The sequence below is a fragment of the Pinus tabuliformis genome, chromosome 3_2, assembly GCF_031772625.1.
Source record: "Pinus tabuliformis cultivar Carrire ecotype Pingquan chromosome 3_2, CPIR1, whole genome shotgun sequence".
NCBI classification, from domain to species: domain Eukaryota; kingdom Viridiplantae; phylum Streptophyta; class Pinopsida; order Pinales; family Pinaceae; genus Pinus; species Pinus tabuliformis.
This window is the reverse complement of record NC_142302.1, coordinates 1191977690-1192000086: the sequence shown is the minus strand read 5'-3', so window position 1 is coordinate 1192000086 and position 22397 is coordinate 1191977690.

Below are 22397 nucleotides of genomic sequence, written 5' to 3'. Positions count from 1 at the left end.
ACATTCCAAGAAGATTAATCACATAACTAATGCATTAGCAAATCATGTATTAGACAGACATTTACGCAACATGTAATCAAAACAGTGTATAGAAGCATTCAAAACACAATAATGAACAATATATATATATATATATATATATATATATATATATATATATATATATATATATATATATCGTGTGGCACACCGAGGCGCTCAAAAAATAAGTGTATATGTCCAAATAGAGTCTGTGCTCTCCATACATCCGAGACACATGCCTCTCAAAAAATCAGCAGAAAATAAAACCTAGGCATCTACTGCAGTGGGTTATGCACCCTAGGTATCACCCCTACTGTATGTATCTGATACCCTATGGGGATCTCCTCAATCCCCCTGTAATCAGGGATCCCCTCTGTTAGGTCCTCAAGATTGTGGGCCACTGTCTCCACTGAACTGCTAGCTGGGGGAACCAAGACCAGCTCTCTAATGCCTTCTAGATCCCTCCATGCCTCTCGAGCTAGTCCCAAAGGCCTCTCCGATCCCACATCTGCAAGTAACATAAGATACATCATTAAGACATATGCATGAAAAAATCCAAAAACATCATAAAAGAGAAAATACAAAAATATTATGATCAGGTGTTTTACCTCTATCATCCCACTGCTCGCTAGCGGGCAGCTACATGTCAGGGCCTCCATGAAAATCCATACCAACATATGGCCAGTCCTCGATGAAGATCGCCTGGCGATCCAGCCACTCTCGAAATAGTGTCCCCCACGACACTGGTCATTTGCCACCCCCTCGTGGCATGACATGTGCCCAACGAGTGATTCGGATCTCTCACAATCTAGGTTTGTCCAAGTCCATGACCTACAACTGAAGGGACGGCACTCGCTCCAGCATGAGTGGAACCAAAATGGATCCATAACCAAACTGCTCCGCCTCCCCATGACGCCATTTGGTGAGATGCCTCTTCATGTTAATGGTCATTGCTTCCACCCAGTTATACATGGTTGGGTTAAGGCAATCAAGAGCCAACCGAAGGTGGGTCTTTGTTGCCTCATGTTGGGCTCGGGAGCCTGCTACCCTCATCACCATAAATAGAACTGAGTGAAGAACCAGGTCTTCTATTGTTGGGATCGCCAATTTCCTGCTAGAGTTTGATTTACGTTCCCCTAGGCACACCCGTGCTATCAGCATGTCCAGTGATTCGCCACCAGTTTGTTGGCCCTCTAGAATCAACCTCTCACTGCAACGGGACAATCCAATCAGGAAATATATATTTGTGGCATCAAACTCAATGTCTTTGCCCTGGATAATGAACTTTCCGTCTATTGGGTTCCAAGCACAAATTAGCAACTCTAACAAGTCAGGTTGGGCCTGAAGATGTGGAGTGAGAAATTTTTTTAGCAATCCACAAGCACATAAAGCATTTTAGCACCCAGCATCATTGAACACTTGTTCATCATTGATATCATGAGTTCGTTCTTGCCACACAAATGCCATGATGCCCTGCATTAAAAGAAAAATGAATTAAAACTCTTTTCATAAGCTTAAATCCATAATTTATAAAACTCTCAACTTCACGTTGTCTTCGCCGTTGTTTTCCAAACAGCAGTGATGGCTTAAGGTCAATAGTTCATTTTTCTGGCGATCGTCGCGAGAGTAGATCTATTTCTTGTGACGATCATAGAGGTGGTGCGTGTTACCACGCTCGGTCGTCGCAAACCCGAGCGGCTTTTCCGCGACGACCGAGAGGCAGACTTGGATTTGAAAATTCGCCTAAAACCACCTATCTAACACTAAATTGCATAAAAAAAACCCACTCAAATGTAGCGCAAGGAAGAATTTACTTACTTGGCGAAGGTTTCAGGAGGAACCGTGGACTGATGATGTTGAAATCGACTTGGAAAATTCGCTTGGGTTGGTGCTCCAAAATGCCAAAGGTAAAAATGTGCAATGTAAATGGTAAAAAATGAATTACCACACCCCTTTTTATAGTAATTCTTTGAAAAAATTAAAAAAATTATACTTTAAGGTGTGGTTTTTTTCATTTATATTGCATTTTTAATTACGGTTTTTGGGTTTTACCCGTATTTTCCACATATATAATCTATTTATGTCGAATGGGTCTTATGTTTGACATGTTTTGTGCAGAGCTATAGGTGGCGGGGTTATGTCATACTTTGTATACACTTGGTCCGTATTTTCCAAAATTCTTCTTTAACGCTCTTTTCTGACTTAAAAGACGAAAATATTGCCGAGTTATTCCTTTTGACTCATTAAATGAAATAAGAGGTGGTCTGTTTTGAGCTCTTTTCCGACCGTATAAACACGAAAAAATTGTTGTGATTTTGTCGTTTCGGGTTCATTATTGGTTACGAAATGACGTGTCTTCAATTCCTTTTCTACTCTTTCAGATCGAGGTCACTAATGATGAAAAGTACTCCTTGATCGTAATGGTCAAGTGGTTCTCTCAAGTATTGTTTTATATTTTTTCGGGTTCGAGAGACACAAATCTACAAAAAAGGACCCCCTTGGAGTTTTCTTTTCTGTGTCCTTTTCAAACTCTCTAAATATGAAAAGACTCCGAGCTTTGCCTATGTCGAACTCGTTAAACCCTGATGACATCGAACTTGTCACCGTGACGAGACTCGAGCTTCTCCTCCCTAGGGCTCATTAAACTATTACTAGGTTGGATTCGATCGAAGGTCGAACTTATATTACAAGCATATGCTATCCCCTTCAAGCTTGTTTTCAAAAATAATTGGGATACTTGCCAGTAATGGTGGTCACTCTTGAACATGGAAACTTTTGCTTCTTATCGGGTTGGGATATCCATACATCGTCATTTGGCCTTTCGGGGTTTTGGGTTGCCATTTAGCCTCGTTCCATCTGATCCATGCTATCTCCATCAAGCCTCTGATCCTTTGGTATCTGAATGCTGCCACCCTCTGAAGTTGTGTCGCTGACATGTTCAAGAGTATAATCCTTCTACAGTTCACATCCTTACCTCCTCCTCTGATACTCTGTTTCACCATCTACCACTTGTTCCTTATCTCATGTCATTGATGGGGGAAACCTTATGGCCCTCCTGCGATGGATCATCTCTTGTCGACATCAGCTCATTATCTGAGAGACTAATCTAGAGATCCCCTTTGGTACCTTGGAGCTTGCATGCCTCAATGGCAAGTTCTTCGTGCCTAATGATTGACTTTCATCATTGGTCGTCGATTGGGTGATTCCACGAGTGTTGGACTTCAGCGCATTCTTCACACTTCATGGATTGTACTAGACAATACCTTGAGAGCCATTGGCATTATTGGTGGTTTCTCTCGCGCTTGTTAAAGGTTTTCATCATTGACTAGTAGTCAAGCGACTTTCTATCATGCTCGACCTCAGCACATCTGTTCGCATGCTAGAATTTGTACTATGATCAGTTGGGTTTCAAGACCCCGAACTAAGATTACATATGTTCAAGCTGCGTAGATTGGTTCATGATTACATGACCCTTTGATGGATGGTTGCGACCATACCTGAATCTTTATGGATGGATGTTGTTAGCCTCCTGTTGCAACAGGTTTCATATTTCATGATTGACATTTTTACATGCCAAATATGTCATCTTTCTTGCAGCAAGGTTCCATATTTCCAGAGAAGAAAACCAGAGAGGAAGTAATAAAGTGTGCCAATTCAAATGTCACTGCTGTGATTCCATTTTTTAGGAGTTGTCCCAGTTTTGAAGAGTTCTTCATTTTGGGAGGTCTAGACAGTCTAATCCTGGGCTCCCTAGGTTTCAATTTTCTATTTTAGAATATAGAGAATGATATCTGTCCAAACAGTTTAATCTTGGCAGATTTATAGATAGGTAGAGAACCAGAGGGACCCAACTGTTTAATCTGGGCCCTGGCAGAAATAAGTGCAGATCTAGATAGGAAAATTCAAAAAAAAAAAAAAAAAAAAAAATTGTGAATCTGGGTCTGCAAGTCTAAGTGCACCCAAAACAAAAAGAAGAAAAAATGTTAGGGCAGTAGGCTGGGTAGGTAGCTTTGATGTGGTAGAATCATGATTAGTGATCAATTTTGTACCTCACAATGTCTTTTCTTTTCAGATCACAGTTATCAGGCAGTTTTGTATTCATGAGGAGGTACTCAAGCTGGACATTCACTAACCTCCCCTTTCTTCTCATAACCCCAAAGACACTTACTAACATTCCCCAAGAGGTCAAGATCTGCGTCAACCTCTCAGTTTCATCATTTCCATGACATGTGCCTTGGTGAACATTTCCTTCACTCAAGGATCGCTCACTCAATGTTTGTGAGTCTTATTTTCCCCAAAATGGCCTAAGGTCTCATACCTTAGCGCCCTCTTTTCATCTCCATGTTAACTTCTAACTTTATTATATAGCTCCCTAACAATTTGCCCGTTCCCCTACTAAAAATCATGTATATAAACTCCCCTATGTAAATACCCCTCCCTGGCAATATAGCCATATTCTTTATAAGTCTGGGAAATCTCAGTCTATCTGGGACTGTTTTTAGCCCATCCGAGTCATTCAGGAGCTAGTTTGACATTTGGTCAACTAGTAACCTCTTCCTTAGCCCAAAACCCATGTTTTCACCTTCCTCCCAAACATTTTCCTTGTAAATTTTCACCCCACCGCTGCAAAGAAACCCATATTCCGCCCCTAAACCAAAGTTTTGTGCATAAATATTAACCCGCGCATTTTTCAAACCCCATAACCCACTTTCCCGAAGTCTAAACCCCACGCGCATTATTAAAAAAGGCATATACCGCGCATATACCCTGCACTTAACCCGCCGTCCCTTCGCATCCGCCGCCAGCCGTCCGATCCACAGCCCCGCAGATCAACGGTGGGCGGGCCGCCCCATCCCCGAACTGCCCGGCCTTTAGCATCCGGGAGATGGGCGGTATTACCGTCGTACTCCCGCCACGCGTCAGGCGCTGAGCTGTGGCGGAGCCCCTCCCTCCGAAACCGCCATCCCCGAAAAGCGGTGCGCCACATATCGCTTACCGCCCTGCCCAGTGACGTCATACCCCACGTCACCCCCTGCACAGTCATGCCCACGTCACCCCCTGCACAGTCATGCCCACATCACTCCCCTGCCCAGTCACCCGATGAGTCACCTGCCTGTGTGGCCTCCTGCCACGTCACTGCCACGTGTCCCCACCACCGTACCTGCCACGTCATCGTCCGTACGTCATCCTGACGTCATCCCGCCACGTCATCCTGCTGACGTCATGCTGACTTCACCCGCCATACAATGCTGACATCATCAGCACTTTTTGGGCGCAGAGGCGCAAAAGTCGCACTTCGAAGCCCCGGAATCGAATTCTGAGGCAGTTTTTGATGAGCGATTTGCGCCTCATCGCAGGATTTTTTGAGCCAAAATGTAGAATCTTCAGGGAATCTTTAGGGAATCTTCTCACCATGCGGCCCCAGGAAGCCCGAAAAGGCGCAAAAATGATCTGTTTTCTTCACAGAGCACACCAAAAGGAGCAGAAGATCATTTCAGAAGATACAGAGGCCGAACAGCGGCCATTTATTAGTGATTAGACCCGCAGGACGCCAGATCAGCAGTCCAAATTTTGTCAAAGAGTATCAGAAAAGGAAAAAAATGCCAAAGAGTATCACCCGAAGATATTTTAGTGGCTCGAAGTAGCTAAGAATTAATGAGCCCCCGGAAAGTCAAATCAAGCAGCTAAAGCCCATTCCTGCACTCAAATCACAGCTTAAACTTTAAATGCAGGCAGATATCGAGGAGCAGGAACCCATGCATATTTACTTCAGAGGACACTACAGCAAGCCGCCAAGGACCACATCATTTACTTATTTCTGATACAGCGACCCTCAGCGCCGCTCAAGAGATTTTTTGCATTTAATTCCAGATAGAGTTAGGTCAATAAATTATTCTTATGACCTGATTAGGTCAAGATGTAATAAAAGCAGTAGATAGAAATTTTTGCCCTATATATACCACCCTCTGTATAGTTTTAAGGGTTGGTCAATTGAGAAGTTCACTAGAGACTCGCATTGTATACCTGAGTTTTTCCATAATCAAAGATTGCTGAAAGCTTGGAGAGCAAACTGTCTGTTGATAATCAATGTTTTGAAGATATGAAGATGGAATTCCTGTGCTGCAGCTTGAAACAATAAGTGCATCTTACCTCTGTTTGTTGTTTATCGCCATCTAAATAGCAGAAAGATAGAATAGCCTAGAATTAGTTTAAATACTCTCTATGCTCAATTTCTGTTGTTTCTCTGTGTTTTCATCTTGATAAATTGGTTATGGATATGAATTCCTCCTGGCTCATGTTTACCCCAATTTACCTGTGTTTGCCAATTATCTAGGGATTCTTAACTGCCCCTAGGTAGCGCTGTGTTACCTCCTCTGTTAAGTCGACTGAGAGATTCTTAACTACCTCTCATTAGTTAGCATCTCTCTTCGTCCATAAAATCTGAGAAATTGTTTCGAATGTAGCTATCTCGCTCCATTTTCCCTCACTGTTATTAAGAAAAATTAACAGCATTTCTCTCCTCGACTCCACGCCCAATGGTTCGAGATACTTAGACTATGCACTGCCTCTCTACCTGAAAAATCAATTTTCCCACCAAAACAAACAAAGAACCCCCTGAACCCAAGGCCTAGCCTAAAATCCTTTCAAACAAAGTTAAATCTAAAAGAGAGAGCCCTCTCTGATTGCAGGTTGGCTAGAACCCGCAGTCCAAAGTTGGTTTGTGGTTACCTTGGCCGTATCCCTTTCTTAACCTTCATGGACAACCTGAGTGATAACATAATGGCGACTCCGCTGGGGACCATCCTCAGTTAATTTTTCAGAGTTTCACGAAGAAGGTTAAAAATCCCTTGTAGAAACTGATTTTCTAATTGCTGTATATCTCCTAAAACTACAGATGAAGCCTGAATGTCAGCCAGGAAGCCTTTGAAACCATTTTTGTTTTACATTAACAGGTTTAGATAAAAGCCGCTTCATTCAATCTTCATGCTAGTTTTAAGATATACACAGCCATTCCAAAATCTTATCTGGCCCTTGCGAATACAAAAATATTCCAAAAAATATACCCAAAAAACAAGTTCGGAAGCTGGCTCCCAAGAAAAATCCACGATATACAAGGTCAAACCCAGACCCAGATCCTCCAGCTGTTTTTGAACACCCTAACATAATCCCTAAAATCCTTAGGAAGAAACAAAGATAGGAAATTTTTGCTGATTTGAGTCCTGAAACAGCTTACCCTAGCTCTGTTCCAACTCCTGTCAAGGTTTTATTCCGGTCTACCCCCGCTTCCCCTAGTTCATCATCTACATCTCAAAGCTCTCCCGTCACACCTTCATTCACAGCACATATCCCCATTACCACTACTATTGTTTCTACTGTTCCAGTTACTCCTGTTGTCCCTGTAATCCCTGTTGTTCCTCTTATCCCCACCAATATGGCTAATAGATATGCACCCCTGCAATTACCTGCTAATGCTGCGGCTTTACCTCAAGATTACCAATCGAAAATTTCATATTTTGATTCCACTGGTCCCTCCATAGCTATTCAGCATGCCAAAAAGATGCAAGACTATTTTGAAAACTATGAAATAGATGATGACAGCGTGAGAATGAGAATTTTTGTCCAGAGCCTGACAGGTGATGTAAGAACTTGGTTCAAATCACTTGCTGCAAATTCCATAACCACTCCTGATGAGCTTTACCTATCCTTTACTAACAGATGGGAGAAAAAGAAAGATCCCTTACACATATTAGCTAAATATGATACAATCAAACGAGGTCCTCAAGAGACCGTTTTAGAATACTGTGCAAGATTCAATAATGTATATAACGCGATACCACAGAATTTAAGGCCTCCACCCGATCTGGCCTTGTATAAATTTCCTGACGGTTTTGACCCAGATATGGCATATCAGTTAAAAGAAAGAGCTCCTGCAACCCTTGAAGACGCGCAAAAGGTTGTTGTTACCGTAGAAGCTAACTTAATTGCCAAAAGAAACAAGGCGAGAATGGAAAAGAGAACCACCTTTAAGGAGGAACCCTCAGCCTTTGACCAGAAGCTTGATGCTATCATTAATGGCCTGCAAAGACTAGGGGAAAGAGTAGAACATGTTGAGAGAAAGGCGTCGTGGGAAGGACAGCAGTCCAACACCATAAGAAACCCAAATTTCAGGAAAACACAGAACATAAATGCTGGTAGGTCTAACCAAGACCAGGATATCAAACCCGCTTTTCAAGATAACTATGTAGAAGGATCCACATCCAGTCAGCCTATAGAAGACGATCACACAAATGTAATGGACCTAAAGGGTGAGCATGAAACTTTCCTGACACAAGAAGACCAAAACGAACATGATTGCAGTCAATTTCAAACTAAAACTGGTGAGTCTTTTGATTTCAAGCAGGGTTATGATACTGCTGTGTATGAAGTAAACAAACAATATAAACTGAGAACTAGGAAAATTGATATTTCTGAGCCTAGTAAGACAAAGGAAAGCAAACAACCCACCAAGATTAAAAACAAAGCTGTCATAACCCAACTAGCTGATACGACTGCCTCAAACTCAAGTCAAGTGACTGTAGAGGACATAAAAGACACGCAGCCTGCTGTTGAGCAGCCTTTGCCACCTCTTTCCTCAAAACAAAACTCAAACAGCATCCCAAAAAGTACTCCTGAAGTTGCAAAACCGCAAGCGAATACTTCCCATAGCATTGATAAACAAGAAAAAGCCACTGATAGTTCAGGTGAAAAGGAAAAAACTGCCGTTATCAACACCAATACTCCATAGGATAAGCCATTTAATTTAGAGACAGAAATAGGAAAACTCAAGATAGCTATTCCTCTCTCAGAACTCGCTAAACACGATGTGTATAGGCAGCAAATTCAAAGATCATTGCAAATGCCAGAAAACAAAGATGATGTAAATGTTTTGGATGATTCCCCTGAGCTGCTGTTTGGACCAGAAGTTAATGGAAAATCTACCTATGGACCTGTCCCACCCTTTTATATCAGTCTGCATATACATGACAAAGTTTTACACAACGCTATGTTTGACTCAGGGGCATCACACAATCTTATGCCCAAAGCAGTGATGGAAAAACTGAACCTTGATGTTACAAGACCATACAAAGATCTGTACTCATTTGACTCAAGTCAAGTGAAGTGTTTAGGCCTCATCAAAGACCTCTATGTCTCCTTAGTCCAATATCCTAACAAGACCATCCTCATGGATGTAGTGGTCGCTGACATTCCTCCCAAGAACGGTATGCTCCTGTCAAGATCATGGGGAGCGAAGCTTCAAGGATCCCTTCAACTAGACCTTTCCTATGCTACCATTTCAGTCTTTGGGCAACCAAAGAGACTGTACAGGGAAACGCTCATGAAATATGTAGTGAGTAGTGAAAGCAAGCCTGAAAATTTTCCCATTTATTCGATCCATTCCGATATGGATTCTTTCATTTTATTTAATGATGAAATAAATTTACCCACCGAGGGTAAACTGCTGGCTCTAGAACAACAAGTGCACATCAGTGAAGAAACGGTTACCCATGATAAAGAAATTGTCAAAACAGTAAATGAAACCAGCATGTTACAAGAACATGCCCAAACAAAAATTTTAAATCTACCCAACCCCGATTCGGATAACACTCCTAGCTTTGTCAACAAGCAAGAAATCACATGGTTCTTAGAGTTTGATGGCTCTGTTAACAAGTTAGGAGCAGGGGCAGGTGTCTGGATTCATAACACACACAATAATCATGCAGAGGGACATGCTTACAGACTGAATTTCAAATGCACAAATAACATGGCAGAGTATGAGGCTCTGCTGTTAGGCCTTAAATTGCTGAAAACTATAGGAGCTGTTAAAATATCTATCTTAGGTGACTCTGATCTAGTTATACAACAGATGAAAGGTAATTTCATTACCAATGACAATAGGATGAGAGCCTACAGAACTGCTGCTACTGATATACTCCAGTCATTCGCCGAATTTAAGCTTGACAAAATTTCTAGAAATCACAACATTCATGCACACAGCCTGGCCACATTTGCAAGTACATGTAAACTCCCTTTTGACCCACACCATCATTTCACAGCCGAAATAAAAGATAGGCCCACCATCCCAAATAATGTCAAAGATTGGCAAGTATTCGAGAATGATGCCCAGATCAATAATTTCCTTACCCTTGCGCACGAATTTTCAAATATTCACATTGACACGGATGCCATGACAGATTCTGAACAACAGAAAAATGAAGGTCAGCAAGCTCTAGATACTGCAACAGCCAAACTGATTCTGAAGCCAACCGTTTTTGACAATGAAAACATTGAACAGCTAAAACAAATACAGGCAGAAGAAGCAGACAGAAGAGAGGTAGAAAACATTGACCTAAAGGATAATTTTTTGCCTGCTGGACTAACTCCGCTAGAAGATATGTTTGACTCCAATGACGTTCCCAGAAAACCAAAATTGCAACCAATAAACACGGAAATTGAAGAACACAACATCGGGACACCATAGAATCCAAAAATGATCAAACTGTCCAAAAATCTGCCACCCAATCAAAAGCCCAAGTACATTGACTTATTCAAAGAATTTCAAGATGTATTTGCTTGGAGCTATGAGGATTTGAAATCCTATGATACATCAGTGATTCAGCACACAATCCCATTGAGGCCCAATCAGAAGCCCTTCAAACAGAAATTGAGAAGAATCAACCCCGTGCTGCTTCCCCCGATTGAAAAAGAAGTAAAAAGGATGTGGGAAGCAGGCATAATAGCCCCTATCAGATTCTCTGAGTGGGTGTCCAATCTCGTTCCCACAAGAAAAAAGACAGGTGAAATCAGACTTTGTGTAGACCTCAGAAACTTAAACCAAGTCTCCTTAAAAGACCACTATCCTTTGCCTAAAATGGACCACATATTGCAGAGAGTAGTGGGATCATCTAGAATCTCTTTACTAGATGGATTTTCAGGTTTTAACCAGATACTTGTTCACCCAGATGACCAAGACAAAACAGCTTTTACCACACCCTGGGGAACATTTAAATATGTAAAGAAGCCATTTGGACTAAAAAACGCTGGTGCCACTTTTCAATGAGCAATGGATATTGCTTTCACCAAAGAAATACATGACTTCCTGGTTGTGTACCTTGATGATTTAACCCCATTTTCCAAATCTGATGTAGAACATCTCAAGCACCTCAGGCAAATTTTCATGACATGCAGAAAATATGGTATTTCCTTAAATCCTAAAAAGTCCCTATTTGGCCTTGAAGAAGGAAAATTACTTGGCCACATCATATCAAAAGATGGGATCAGAATCGACCCTAAGAGAATACAGGCCATCCTCCAAATTCCATATCCCAAAAACATAAAAGAGCTACAAGCATTCCTTGGGAAAATCAACTTTCTGAGGAGATTCATCCCAAATCTGGCTGAATTAATACGACTGTTAAGCAACATGTTAAAGAAAGATGCCAAGGTAAGATGGTCCCTGGAAGCTAAGCAAGCATTTGAGAGTATCAAATCTGCCTTAACTCAAACCCCTGTCCTAACTAGTCCACAGTTCGATAAAGATTTTATCATATTTTCGTTTGCATCCGAGCATACGATAGCTGCTGTCCTGCTGCAGAAGGATGAACAGGGAGCTGAAAAGCCAATTGATTTTTTCAGCCGAGCCTTAAGAGACGCCCCATTGAAGTACCCGATAATGGAAAAACAGGCCTACGCACTTGTCAAGGCCATCAAGGATTTTAGAGTGTACATACTGTATTCACATGTGATTGCCTACGTCCCACATGCTCCTGTAAAAGACATACTGACTCCAGACGGATTAGAAGGCAAAAGAGGAAAGTGGATCGCAAGTATCCTCGAATACGACATTGAAATAAAACCAACCAAGCTGATAAAGGGACAAGGTTTAGCTAAACTAATGTCCGAAACAAATTTTCAAGACTTAGATATTAACCAATTGGACAATGAACCGGAGCTGGCGACTCCACAGATCAGTGAAATATTTCTGCAATGCCCCTGGTACACTGATATTTGCTTTGTATTGTTAAACCTGTGTGCTCCCCCAGGATTGTCCAGAACAAAGAAAAGATTTTTGAAAATGAAGGCTTTGAGATTTTGTGTTATTGATGCCTCATTATTTTGGAGAAATCATGAAGGTATATTGTTAAATTGTTTAACCATGCATGAAACTAACGATGTCATGAAAGAATTCCATGCAGATGGTTGTGGAGGACATCTCTACTGGAAGTCCACAGTAGACAAAATCTTGAGGGCTGGTTTCTACTGGCCCACTCTTTTTGTAGATGTTAAAAAGTTTTCCATGTCGTGCCACAAATGCCAAATTTTTGAAGGCAAGAGAAAATTGTTGCCCGTGCCCCTTAAACCCATCTCCACCGAAAAACCTTTCCAACAATGGGGTCTTGACTTCATTGGAGAAATCCATCCCTCTTCCTCAGGCCAGCACAAATGGATCCTAATAGCCACCGATTATTTCACCAAGTGGGTTGAAGCCATTCCCTGTAGACAAGCCAATGATGCCATCATTATCCAATTCCTTGAATGCAACATCCTTTCCAGATTTGGCTGCCCTGAGAAAATCATCACTGACAATGCCGCTGCCTTTAAGTCCAAAAGGATGATCACCTTCTGTCACAAGTTTCATATCACCCTGGGCCACTCTACAACATATTACCCTCAAGGCAATGGATTGGCCGAATCATCTAACAAGAGCCTCATCAACATTATAAAGAAAATGCTAGAAGAAAACAAGAAAAACTGGCACAAAAAGCTAGTGAATGCCCTATGGGCAGACAGACTTTCAAATAAAAGATCAATTGGAATGAGCCCTTATGAGCTGGTATATGGCATGGAGGCTAGGTTCCCTTCATCCCTGGGCATTCCCACCATCAAGCTGTTACAAGAGATTCAGGCTGAACCAAATGACATTCAAAGAAGAATTAATCAGACAATTCATCTTCAGCAAACCAGAGAACAAGTCTATGACAGAGCACAAATCTTACAAGAAAAGCTCAAAAAGATGTTTGATAAGAGGGCTAAAGCTGAAAATTTCAGTATTGGTGACAAAGTTTTGAAGTGGGACTCAAGAAGAGAAGACAAGGGCAAGCATGCAAAGTTTGATTTCCTATGGAAAGGCCCATTTATTATTTCTGCTGTTCAGGGAAACAACACCTATTTTATCAGATCTATGGAAGACAGCACTGTTGAAGAGTGTCCTGTGAACGGCAGGATGTTGAAACATTATCACAATCCTTGTTGTTAAAACAATGCAAATTCTGTAAATATCTTTGTACAGTTATATTGTGTATATATGAGCACTATTTTTAATTCATTTTGATAAGTAGGCCGATTATTGAAGGAACAACAGTAAATTCATGGAGACACAGCCGGTGCTGATTGTCCAGTTTAAAAAAAAAAAAAAAAAAAAAAGACCTATCTCTGTATCAATCTCAGCAAAGCAGCAAGAGTAACAATGTCATAACAGCAACTCGGGCCAAAGAGAAGCTATTTTGCACTTGCAATTTTCAGGCAAGAAAAGGTTAACAGAAGAGGAAAAATTTCAGCAAATTATTTCACACCAAAGCTGAAGGAAGTACATCAATTTGCAATCCATGTTTTCAAAGATATATTCTCAGGCAACATTGTACATAATAATCCAGCACGCAGAAGAAAGCAGGCATTGCTGAGCAGTTCACAAAAATTCACTTGAGGAGAAGGTTGTCTTGTCACAGAGTTTCATATTTCTAATAGCCAGAGCAAAGAAGTTTTTCAGTTATGGTGACAACAGAGATCAAGGCAGTCTGACCTGTTGTTCTTGACTTTTCACAAGGAAAAGCCATCCCCAAGTGGAGCCACTGTTAGCCTCCTATTGCAACAGGTTTCATATTTCATGATTGACATTTTTACATGCCAAATATGTCATCTTTCTTGCAGCAAGGTTCCATATTTCCAGAGAAGAAAACCAGAGAGGAAGTAATAAAGTGTGCCAATTCAAATGTCACTGTTGTGATTCCATTTTTGAGGAGTTGTCCCAGTTTTGAAGAGTTCTTCATTTTGGGAGGTCCAGACAGTCTAATCCTGGCCTCCCTAGGTTTCAATTTTCTGTTTTAGAATATAGAGAATGATATCTGTCCAAACAGTTTAATCTTGGCAGATTTATAGATAGGTAGAGAACCAGAGGGACCCAACTGTTTAATCTGGGCCCTGGCAGAAATAAGTGCAGATCTAGATAGGAAAATTCAACAAAAAAAAATAAAAATTGTAAATCTGGGTCTGCAAGTCTAAGTGCACCCAAAACAAAAAGAAGAAAAAATGTTAGGGCAGTAGGCTGGGTAGGTAGCTTTGATGTGGCAGAATCATGATTAGTGATCAATTTTGTACCTCACAATGTCTTTTCTTTTCAGATCACAGTTATTAGGCAGTTTTGTATTCATGAGGAGGTACTCAAGCTAAACATTCACTAACCTCCCCTTTCTTCTCATCACCCCAAAGTCACTTACTAACATTCCCCAAGAGGTCAAGATCTGCTTCAGCCTCTCAGTTTCATCATTTCCATGACATGTGCCTTGGTGAACATTTCCTTCACTCAAGGATCGCTCACTCAGTGTTTGTGAGTCTTCTTTTCCCCAAAATGGCCTAAGGTCTCATACCTTAGCGCCCTCTTTTCATCTCCATGTTAACTTCTAACTTTGTTATATAGCTCCCTAACAATTTTCCCATTCCCCTACTAAAAATCATGTATATACACTCCCCTATGTAAATACCCCTCCCTCGCAATATAGCCATATTCTTTATAAGTCCGGGAAATCTCAGTCTATCTGGGACTGTTTTTAGCCCATCCGAGTCATTCAGGAGCTAGTTTAACATCTAGTCAACTAGTAACCTCTTCCTTAGCCCAAAACCCATGTGTTCACCTTCCTCCCAAACATTTTCCTTGTAAATTTTCACCCCACCGCTGCAAAGAAACCCATATTCCGCCCCTAAACCAAATTTTTGTGCATAAGTATTAACCCACGCATTTTTCAAACCCCATAACCCACTTTCCCAAAGTCTAAACCCCGGGCGCATTATTAAAAAAGGCATATACCGTGCATATACCCTGCATTTAACCCGTCGTCCCTTCGCATCCGCCGCCAGCCGTCCGATCCACAGCCCCGCAGATCGACGGTGGGTGGGCTGCCCCATCCCTGAATTGCCCGGCCTTTAGCATCCGGGAGATGGGCAGTATTACCGCCGTACTCCCGCCACGCGTTAGGCGTTGGGCTGTGGCGGAGCCCCTCCCTCCGAAACCGCCATCCCCGAAAAGCGGTGCGCCACATACCGCTTACCGCCCTGCCCAGTGACATCATACCCCACGTCACCCCCTGCAAAGTCATGCCCACGTCACCCCCTGCACAGTCATGCCCACGTCACTCCCCTGCCCAGTCACCCGATGAGTCACCTGCCTGCGTGGCCTCCTGCCACGTCACTGCCACGTGTCCCTGCCACGTCATCGTCCGTACGTGATGATGTCATGCTGACGTCATCCCGCCACGTCGCCCTGCTGACGTCACCCGCCGTACAATGCTGACATCAGTCCCGCCACGTCGCCCTGCTGACGTCACCCGCCGTACAATGCTGACATCATGCTGATGTCATCAGCACTTTTTGGGCGCAGAGGCACAAAAGTTGCACTTCAGAGCCCTGGAATCGAATTCTGAGGCAGTTTTTTATGAGCGATTTGCGCCTAATCGCTCATCGCAGGATTTTTTGGGCCAAAATGGAGAATCTTCAGGGAATCTTTAGGGAATCTTCTCACCATGCGGCCCCAGGAAGCCCGAAAAGGCGCAAAAATGATCCGTTTTCTTCACAGAGCACACCACAAGGAGCAGAAGATCATTTCAGAAGATATAGAGGCCGAATAACGGCCATTTATTAGTGATTAGACCCGCAGGACGCTAGATCAGCAGTCCAGATTTTGTCAAAGAGTATCAGAAAAGGAAAAAAACGCCAAAGAGTATCACTCGAAGATATTTTAGTGGCTCGAAGCAGCTAAGAATTAATGAGCCCCCGGAAAGTCAAATCAAGCAGCTAAATCCCATTCCTGCACTCAAATCACAGCTTAAACTTTAAATGCAGGAAGATATCGAGGAGCAGGAACCCATGCATATTTACTTCAGAGGACACTACAGCAGGCCGCCAAGGACCACATCATTTACTTATTTCTGATACAGCGACCCTCAGCGCCGCTCAAGAGATTTTTTGCATTTAATTCCAGATAGAGTTAGGTCAATAAATTATTCTTATGACCTGATTAGGTCAAGATGTAATAAAAGCAGTAGATAGAAAGTTTTGCCCTATATATACCACCCTCTGTATAGTTTTAAGGGTTGGTCAATTGAGAAGTTCACTAGAGACTCGCATTGTATACCTGAGTTTTTCCATAATCAAAGATTGCTGAAAGCTTGGAGAGCAAACTGTCTGTTGATAATCAATGTTTTGAAGATATGAAGATGGAATTCCTGTGCTGCAGCTTGAAACAATAAGTGCATCTTACCTCTGTTTGTTGTTTATCGCCATCTAAATAGCAGAAAGATAGAATAGCCTAGAATTAGTTTAAATACTCTCTATGCTCAATTTTTGTTGTTTCTCTGTGTTTTCATCTCGATAAATTGGTTATGGATATGAATTCCTCCTGGCTCATGTTTACCCCAATTTACCTGTGTTTTCCAATTATCTAGGGATTCTTAACTGCCCCTAGGTAGCGCTGTGTTACCTCCTCTGTTAAGTCGACTGAGAGATTCTTAACTGCCTCTCATTACTTAGCATCTCTCTCCGTCCATAAAATCTGAGAAATTGTTTCGAATGTAGCTATCTCGCTCCATTTTCCCTCACTGTTATTAAGAAAACTTAACAGCATTTCTCTCCTCGACTCCACGCCCAATGGTTCGAGATACTTAGACTATGCACTGCCTCTCTACCTGAAAAATCAATTTTCCCACCAAAACAAAACAAAGAACCCCCTGAACCCAAGACCTAGCCTAAAATCCTTTCAAACAAAGTTAAATATAAAAGAGAGAGCCCTCTCTGATTGCAGGTTGGCTAGAACCCGCAGTCCAAAGTTGGTTTGTGTTTACCTCAGCTGTATCCCTTTCTTAACCTTCAGGGACAACCTGAGTGATAACAGCTGTGACCATATCTTTATCATTATCATGGTCGTATTAGTTGGATGGTTGTGCCCATGCCTAGACTACATGTATTTCACTATCAGAGATATCAGTTATACTTGCGCCTATAGGTTTTTCCAGGTGGTGTTCTAGTTTAGACAGTTTCGTAAAGCATTTCACCCCTCCCACTCTCTCGAGCTTCATGCTTTAGGGGGCATCTGTTACATAGTAATTTGTCACTATCCTCATCTCAGTCCCTCTGCTATGTCATGTGTCAAATAAACATGTTCATATCTTCCCACCCATGTAAGAAGATTAAGCAAATGCTCTCTGATGTTGAAGATTGACCCTGTTAGCTACCTATACCAATAGGTTTCATATTTCATGATTGGCAAAGAAAGTTCCAAATATGCTCTGCTTTGATGATGCAAAGATCCCATATTTCCAAAGAGAACACACTGTGTGTATATAGCTTGATGGGTACTCAATTTTGATGGATGGTCCAACAGCTTAAGCTGGATCATGCCATGTTTTAAATTTTCAGTTGTAGAAATAGAGAAAGAAGTCTGTCCAAACTGTTTAATCTTGGCAGACAAATAGCTTAGGTAGAGAAGTAAGGTTCCCAATTTCTTAATCTGGGACCTTGAAGGCAATAAGGGTAGCATTAGATAGAAAATCAAAAGGAAAAAGCCAAAGAAAAGAAAAGGCAAATAAGGGTCTGCAAGTCTAAGTGCACCCTCCAAGAAGAAACAAAAAATGCTAGGCAAGTAGATGGGTAGGCAGATAGGGGTTGCAGAAATGTCATTCCTTACAATTGAAGGTGTGCTAACCTATTTCACAAAGCAAAATCAATGGATTGAGAAGGTCTTCTTCTCTATCAGGTTGCAGCAAAGCAAAGAAGCATGTCTAACTTCCCAATTTTCCCCTTTTCCATTCATTACTAACATCCCCTCATCAGTTGAGATTCATGGAAGAATTGGTGGTTTTATGGTGGTTCTTAGTCTTTTAAAAAGCCACATTTCTTGTCTAAAAATCTTTTCATTTTGATCTACTCCCTAAGCTAAGTGATTTTCAAATAAACTTAGTGATATCACCCGTCATCCACCCTTTCATCCACATTAATCCCTAACTTCTATTATATAATTCCCCTATGTCACCATTTCCCTACTATTATAACACTATGGTGTATAAACCCCCAAGCATTGTATAAATATCCCTCCCCTTGGCATTATAGCCATATGTTCTCTGTCAGGGATCAAATTGACAGCTGGCCAGTTTGAGAACCCTAAGCCTTACCCCTTTTTCCCCTCTTAAAGCCATTTGCCCCATTAAAACCTTCATTTGCTAAGAAAAACCTTATGAAAAAACCCCTTTTACCCATAACCCGCTTCACTTGCAAAAAGCACACAAAAACCCACTTTTTCCATTTTATCCAAAGTATCGGCGTGATATTATTTTTATTTGAAAATACAAAGAAAACCATATAATTCCGCCTAAACCAAAAGTCCCACTGGGCACGCCTTTCAAAAGAAAACAATATTTTATTACTTCCCCGCTTCCGTATTGTCCGATCACCTCACTGATCCGTCAACCGTCCGATCGGGCGCCTTTGATCGGACGGCCAATATGCATATCGGGTTGGGCCCGACATCCGAAAATTAGCACCCGAGAAACTGTCAGAGGGTGACGTCAGGCCTCTGCCACGTGTCGCCCTCACAATGTCTCGGGTCGCCCTTTGACAAAACCGCGACCGTATCTGAGGCGGTCCGAGAAAAACCATTACCGCTTCTGGTTTACTGCCGGTCCTATTACGCCCACGTCAGACCCATGTCAGTGCCACCCCGCCGTCGCGTCAGCACTCTTGTCCGCCCTTGCGCTGATATGTCTGCCACCTCATTATCCCCGTGGACCAATCGCAGCTTGCCACATCACCCGGTGACGTCATGCTGACGTCATCCGACCTTGACCCCACCTAATGACGTCATGCTGACGTCATCCCAAAAACATGCCAATATGCCAAAAATTCGTGTTTTTCCCACTTTTTGCCAAAGCAACTATTGTTATTCCTGCATGCATTTCACGACCAAATCAGCGCCAACCTGCACAACTCGACTCTGAAACCGTGGGCGCCTCTGTCGTACCTGCATTTACAACTGTTATCGGCAATTCGTAAGGTATTTCTCAAAATTGTTCCCTGCACCTGGTTTTATCCATATTTCTACAAGCAATCTATTTAAGAGAGTGGAAAGCACTGAAATCACCATCAAGTATCCAGTGACCTGTACCCATTTCCGATTGGCGAGGCAATAAACCTTCTGCCAAGCCTGCATTTGACAAAATTGACCTGAATTCACAAGTAGTTCGTGCAGTCGTGAACTAGAAACCTCAATAACATAAATTCACCATAGAAACACTCTTGTCAGTCCTGCTACTATTTTAATCAGTCCTATAAACGGTATTTCAATTGCTGTTTGCTCAATTTACCCGTTATTCCTTACAACTCACCTCTATATTGCAAAGAAACCCCTCTGTGTTGCTCTCTCACTCAAACCAGTGGAAATACAATTTAGAAGCCTTACTAGCCATGGAAACACCAATAGCCTTGAATATTCAGCCTCTGAATGCCCCTCAAAGGGAGTTAGAATGGAAAGCCCTGGGAGATGTGGATTATCAGATGTTAGACCGGTTCCCAATGGGCTCTAAGTTTAATATTCACATGCTAAATGAATTGAAAGCCCAACACCTTGGTGGAGCTGATATTTTAGGGATTTGGGACTCAAATTTGCCCATTTACAACCTCGCTCAAGTCAATGCCCTTCTAGACTTGATCCACAGATGCCAGGAATGCTATGATCCATGCCAAAGAGCTATTCTCAGTCCTACAGGCTCAATCTTGTTCCATATCACCCCAGAAGCCATAAATGAGATGCTGCATTTTCACACTGCAAGACCATTGGCCCCTCTCTCCATGATCGACTTGGTCAAGAAGGGGAGTAATTTGTCAAATGCCCAGATCACCAAAATCAATCAGTTATTCATACAGCCAAGCTCCGAAGCTATAAGAACTCCTCCTATTGGATATCCTTATCTGAATGATTTGGGCAGAATGCTGGTGGATTTGATCAGCTATGTCCTGGGGTACAGGGGAGTTGAAGATGTTGATGACACTATAATCGCAATGCTGTCCATATTTTCTCCTAGAAAGCCTCCAGCTGTACACAATGACTATGCCACATATATTGCAGAAAAGATCCATGAACAGCTAATGAATCTACAAAGAGAAAGGGTGTTCAGATACACCTCATACATCTACCATCTGTTCTTATTTTATCAACCAGACAGTTTCCCCATTCCCCTCAAGAAACTTAATGCCCAAGGGAATCCAAGGTCAGTTGTGTTTTGGACTTCAGTTTTTCATAATACTTATAAATCACCATACACATACTGTGAATTCATAGACCTGTTCATTCACCCGGCTATGACCTTTCTGTATGGTGTTCCTCCTCCAAGGTTGATTGATGACGTGCAAAGAATTCTCCATCTCTCCAAGGCCTACAACATTGGTGATTGGTATTTTTACCAACACCACACAGTAATCAGAATATATGGCTGTGAGTTGAGCCCTTATAGGCTGCCAAGATATGTCCCTATGAGACTTTTTGCCTTAGAATACTTTAGGCAGTTTGGAAATGCTGACTACATCCATTTCCAAAGTAAAAACAAGAAGGTGCAGCTGAAGGTAAGGAACCAGCTAGGTCCTTTTCTATACAACAAAAGAGAGGAGGGATGGAAGGAGGCAGATATGATCCTAGAGGGCCTCAAATTACAAACCAGTTTCAAATGGACACCTTATGACCGTAATCATTTTATTTCCCTCAGGAGGATAAAATACAAATTGGGTAACTATGCACATGTAAGGCTGCCTCATGTTGAGCAGTATGCCAATTCTTTGAGCTGGAAAGAAGGCACTCTAGAAGAGCCAATTACTAGAGAGCAGATGCTAGAAAGAGAGGCTAGGAATATTCAAAAAGAGGCTGACTTGGAAACTTGTGGACAGGTTTCCTTCTCATATCAAAGGCAACTTGGAGCAGCTGCCTCATCTTCAACGACACATCAGCAAGCTGCCATGGACACTCAACAGACATCCAGCAAAGGCAAAGAAAAGTAGGTGGAGCAGGAGCAGCCACCTCCCATGACTGAAGAGCAAACAGAAAAAGAGGTGGAACAGCAAGAAGAAGTGCTGCAGCAGGAAGTGCATCAACAACCACAACACCAACAGCAAGAAGAAGAAAGACAGGAGCAGCCTGTGCAGCAAGAGCAAATAATGGAAGCCCCAAAATCCACTGAGCAACAGCCACAACAAACCGTGCCTCCAAGGCAAGAAACATCAGGTGAAGCATCAATCCTCCAAACTCCACAAAAGGAGGATATAAGCAGGAAAAGGGACAGAGAGACTCCCCTCACAGAGTCCACCAATCAGGGGAAGAAAAGACAGAGAATGAATCCTTTCTTAGAGGAAGAAATGCCAATGGGACAGTCTTTGGGCATGGGCCCACCTAGCAGGGAGGCCTCTGCAAGTTCCTTCCAGCAGGGACAAGACAGAACAGTGGGAGGAGAAGTCAGCTCCTCAAGCCACCAAAGAGAAGGTGAACTGGGCATCAAACAGCAGTTCATTGACATAAAGAGGAGAAGTGAGCCAATAAAAATACAACTATATAATCATTTGTTGAAGATGGCTCCTACTAACCAGCAAAGACTCATGTCTGCATATGATGTAAATGAGGGCAAGATGATCATGAGTCACTTCATGCCAACTACATTGCAACCACAGTCTCCTTCAGACTACTTGAGGACCAATCTTGAGGTCCTTGCCAAGGACATCCACCCAATGGACAAAATCGAATTGCATAAGCAAACGGGTGAGATGGTGTATGCATCCTTGGCAGACAAGACACTGGATAACTACAGGCTAGTAAATAGCCTAAATAATACAGCTGCTCAACTTGAGTTGGAGAGGGCATCCTCTCAAGCAAAGGACAACAGAATCAGGTCCTTAGAAGATATAATCATAGAGATTGGGCATGACCCCAAGGACATCAAGGGCATACAAGAAATATTGAAATTAAGGGATGCAGACATGGCAGCTTTGAGGAGAAAGATCAAAATCCTAGCAACAATTCACCCTCAAACAGATGAAGT